Source organism: Pyrus communis, chromosome 2 (genome assembly GCF_963583255.1).
Source record: "Pyrus communis chromosome 2, drPyrComm1.1, whole genome shotgun sequence".
Lineage (NCBI taxonomy): Eukaryota > Viridiplantae > Streptophyta > Magnoliopsida > Rosales > Rosaceae > Pyrus > Pyrus communis.
The window spans coordinates 8581584-8586576 of NC_084804.1; the positions used below are offsets into that span (position 1 = coordinate 8581584).

Consider the following 4993-nt stretch of genomic DNA (forward strand, 5'->3'; position numbering starts at 1 on the left):
CATAGTTGCAGCTATTTTACATAAAAATTTGCCAAACACTTTAACACTGCTTTTTTTGTTAAAAGTACTTTTACAAAAAAAAAAAAGTTTACCAAACACTCTACTGCTTTATTTCACAGCTGTTTATTCTTGCAGCACAGCAGAAGTATTTTTTTTTCAAAGCACAGCAATACCAAACCAGCCCTTACTCCATTATCTTATTTCTCTACCCACGTTATAATCCCACCCACCTTAAAAGAATTAAAAATTAAAATGTTATTTTCCCACACACTATTATTCTCAAAATAAGCTTTAACATATACATACGTATGAAATTATAAAACAACATAATTATCATAATGCATCTTAGACGACAAAAACAAAAGGAAATACTAAAAGCTCATATTCTATATATACTAAATCTCAGCGGATTGGCACTGTTCATTAACAGTGTCGTTCCGGTTTCGTCCCTCAGTTTCTTCATGGTTTTTCGGCTTTAGTGGGATTGTGCAGTAAATTGGCCATTTTGGCCTTCATCATAGGTGTTGCGCGTGCCTGCCTGTTTGCTTCTAAGCGATGTTGACACGTTAGTCTGATTCGAAGAGTTCTCCACCGTTCCTTTTCGTTTTTGGTGAGGAAGGTGCTCGAAGGCTCTTCCATTTTCTTCCGTCGCTTTTTCCTTTCTTTCCTCTCTGTGCTTTTCTCCCCGCGTCAACCCTTCGTGTTTCCCTGCTTCTCTCGCCGCGTCTATCGTCGATCGTGTGTTGTGTGAAGAGTTTCTTTTTCCGGCTGATTGTACTGTTTCAGGTGGTTTCTCTGCTTTTTTTTATTTTTTATTTTTTATCTTTTTATCTTTTTTCTGATTGGGAAGAAAATTTGTGTTTTCAGTGTGGTTGTTTAATTTGATTGGGTTTTTTTGTTTCAGGAAAATTGGTGTGCGAATTTTAGGGGGTTTTTTGTACAACCTTGCAAACCCCTGATTAAGGTCTGTGAGTTTTTTCTTTCAAATCTTTTCTTATTTTTTTTCAATGATTTGTGTGTGGCTGTTCCATCTAATTCGATTTTTCGTTTTAGGAAATCTTTGTCTTCGAGGTTTAGGGTTTTCATCTAGATCGATTGCTCGATCGATGTAAAATTGAAGTCCTCTGTTTTTTTTCTCTCTAGAACTCTGTTTTACTGTGTTGTTTCTGTTGCAGGTGGCGGTGTTTGCTTGGTTTTGTGCTCTGGTCTTAGAAATTGAATAGGTTTTTTTTTTTGGTGGTTTCGTGCTATCTTGAACTCCAAGTGGAAAGCCCGGGGAACAGAAAATGGACAATCACAATTATTATTGGTTTTTATATTTAATATTTAACTCAGTTTAATTAATTAAAATTTTTTCATCAATTAGTTTGAATTATGTGGTGAAATAATCATATATAATTAAGTTTATTAGGTTGCCTTTTTTTTTTTTTTTTTTTTTTTTTGGGTGTGTTTTAGCATGTGGATCAGATTTCAAGTATTTTTTAGGGTGGGTAAAAAGGTTGATATAGTTTATTTGTTGCAGAGGATATGAAGAAGTGGAAAGGTACCTGGTGGAATGCGAGTTTTGATGCTTAAGACAAAGAATGGTAACTTAGCTATTTCATTTGCTTTTTGGCTATTTCATTTGCGCTGTACAATGCGTTTTAGTTTTGTTCAACTCATAGATAGTTTAACCCATGATATGTCTTCGCATCGTTCTTGGATATCATTAACTACTCCTTGCAAAAGGTGAAACTGAATATATACAAAATTTTATATTTGTGCATCAATAGATAACTATGACTAATTTAAAGAAATTGTTGCAATTTGGTATCAATTGTGTTCAGTTGTTTGGAAGCATGACTATGTCTGCAAGAGATTTACTGAGGATCCAGATTGTATCATGTTCTGAATGAGCTTGAAAGAGGAGTTGCTCTTCATCTGACAATTGCATCGCATGTGAGTAATGTCTTCTGTTTTCGTGTCTAAATTATTGAGAATTAACTTATACAGATGGGGATTAAGTGATTTAAAGACATTGCATTTTAGAATAGGTTTTGTTAATCTACCCGTGGTGGAACCCAGCTGTTGAGAGGCAACCATAAGATAGAATCCATCGGATAGGGCAGTACAAACTGATCAGGTACACATTTTTCTCCAGTTCTGCAAAGTGTTCCCAACCATACAAACCAAAAAATCTATGTTAATATCTCTAATATTTTCTTCTCCATTGCAGAATTATGAGATTGGTTTGGAATTTGATTATTTCAATTTGTTTTTCTGGATTATATTTCAAGGTCAGTTGCTAAACTCTGTCCTTTGTTATTGGTTTTTGTTATTAGATTATTCTTTGTTGCTTTGGATTTAAGCTATTGTTCAATGTCTTTTCATATGAGTTCTGCTTTTTGCATTGTTCTTTTTTGTTATTAATGTTGGATTGTTGGCTTATAAATTTAGAGTGGGTTGCTTTAGTTTTTACTTGGAGTAGCTTGCGAATTGATTGCTGGGTTTTAATTTAGAGCACTATCTAATCAAATGAAGGGCCAAGAGTTTCTATTTGAATGATGGTCCTAGATCATTTCATTCGTTCCAGAAATGTTTCTGAATTTGAAGACTTAAAATCCAGACTAAAGAGTAGCATTATCTTGGATTGCCTATCTTAGCATGATGATTTTAAATTACAACAACTTTGAAATTTACATTTGGAGTGTATTTTCATGTACAGGACAAGGTGTGGATTAGATAGCAGGATCTGGTTGGAAGACAAGATTTTGTGAAAGAAAGGGTAAGAAAATGCTGATGAATTTTCTTTGTTGATCTGTGCATGTAAGAGCTCTTACTGATTGTTTTGTTTTCTTTTGGCCATGTAAAGGCTCTGTACATAGAGTTCACAATACATGCATAGTTTTTCTTTGTTCTAAAAATTTTAAGTTCCTATAATTCTTTTCCTGCATTTATGAATTCTAAATAAATGCAAATCATAAAAATAATCACAGTGGATAAAATTATTGGCTTTTATGCACTAATGAAATATGGCAGCCTTTCAGCTCCCACCCAAGGGTTTTTTAAAAGAATGATGTAATTAAATCAATTACATGCTCTATTAAGTATGTTTTATATATAGTTGTGGTAGTTGTAAGGGAATGAAATATTTATGCAGATAATTGGTAGTTTAAATATATAAAAATGGAGAATAATTATAAATGGAACACCTAGGATATTTAACATTGTTTTGTTTTGCATGTTTTCTCATGTTAGCACAGCTTTTGTTTATGCATTTTATTCAAGTGCTATTTTTTATAAGTGTTAATTTCGGGTTGTACATCTACATCTAACAATTAAATTCTGGATTTATCAAACACTTTGTAGATATTCCATGCATTTTTGCAGCTGGAATCTTTTGGTAAATACTTAACCTTTTAATCAAAGCCTATGTATGCCAATTGGTTTTGTAAGTAGCATCAAATAATTAATTGCTTTTTTCTTGGTAAGTGCTTAAATGTTTACACTTTCAGTTTACCAGAAAATGATAAATTGAGACAAAGTTGGAACCTAAATTACCTAATAAATCAATATTAGCAAACCCATGAACTTATTTCGTGATTATCACAATATTGTTTCAATATCCTACTTTTGCTTGCAATTCTGTTCTCTCTAGGACATTAAGGTGCATTTTTGGTTTTTAAGTTTCACCGCCAGATAACAACTGTTTCATTGTGATCTCTCTGTGAGATTGGATATATGATTTAAAATTTTTGTTAACAAATGTTAATTGTGATTCAATTGTTTTCTCAATCATGTAAGGAGATGCAATCTAACCGACTGTAAAAGATGTCGACTATGTTGATCAAAAAATAGAAACTGCATGTCTATATTATGACAGGAAATGGAGAGCAATCTGTCTCAGTTTTGGAATGTACTGGAATCAAAGAAGCTAACTCAAGGTGTTAACCTTGAATTTCCCCGAAATATCCTTTTTTTATTAATTATTTAGATGTAGAAATTCTCCATGTTATTTTTATTAATTATTTATTTGGGAGTGAAGTGAAAATCTGTAAATGCGGATTTGTGTTTGTTTGCCCAGATGCTATTTCAAAGCTGGAGGAGGCATTGTTGATTAATCCTAGGAAATATGATGCTCTGTGTTGCTGGGAAATGCTTAAATTGCTTGCGCATTATGCACTCCGGACCAGAATGAGTCAAAGGTTCCAAAAGGTGTTATACTGCTTCCAGAAGGCTTTCAACGAGGTACTTCCACTTACAAATTTGTAATCCCGCAGCAACGCGCGGGCATTACTAGCTAGTAAATACTAAACGTTAGTACAGGCTCTTATGCAGATCATGAGATTTAAAATATCTGACTATCGTCTCTGAAATTTTTGTGACAAGATGCAGTGATTATGTTTTTGAAAGAAGAAGAAAGAATAAATTTCTCGTGCATTGTGTACGGTTAGAAAGTAGCATGCAGGTTAAAATTTCACTTAATGGACCGTATACTAATATAACGGGGATAACCTTATAACCGCCAAAGGCATAACTCAAATTCTAGTCAAGGAGCGTATCTCAATTGTTGCAAAAGATGGGTTAGGGTAGATTGAGCATGGAACCCAACCTTTTTCATTTTTTTTTTAATGATTAAAAAGGATAATTAATGTCCTTATCAATCATTTAACAAACAAACAAATTTATAATTAAAAAATCCAATAAAAGGTGGGTGTGAAGATAAGACATTGAGGTCGTTATAACATGACTAAAAAATAATCTAACAGACTAATTGTGCCTTTTCATTGCATATAAGCTGCATGTGTTTATCATGATGAACCTTATCCAGTATCAATATATTGATACAAAATATGTATATATATAGTCCTATACTTAGGACATAAAAATGAGTACAGCTTATATATATATATACATATTTATTTATATTGTTGACCATATATGTCATACAAATGTGGTTCCACATAAGATCTATGAATTTATCTCTGTTGTAAGACATTGGTCATGCATATAT

General features: G+C 32.8%; 1 long non-coding RNA gene across 5 annotated transcripts; it reads left to right on the forward strand.

Annotated features, from left to right (window-relative positions):
• The first annotated feature begins 571 nt into the window (after positions 1-571).
• Positions 572-4431, forward strand: LOC137726061 (uncharacterized). 5 transcript variants are annotated; one of them, XR_011067592.1, is made up of 10 exons: positions 572-786; positions 905-964; positions 1176-1309; positions 1523-1586; positions 1827-1938; positions 2029-2122; positions 2216-2276; positions 2705-3382; positions 3863-3923; positions 4064-4431. It is a non-coding gene; the product is annotated as an uncharacterized lncRNA (long non-coding RNA). The 5 variants fall into 5 exon arrangements; XR_011067591.1 differs by lacking the exon at positions 1176-1309 and having other exon boundaries at positions 4064-4429; XR_011067593.1 differs by lacking the exons at positions 905-964; positions 1176-1309 and having other exon boundaries at positions 4064-4429.
• The last annotated feature ends 562 nt before the right edge of the window (positions 4432-4993 follow it).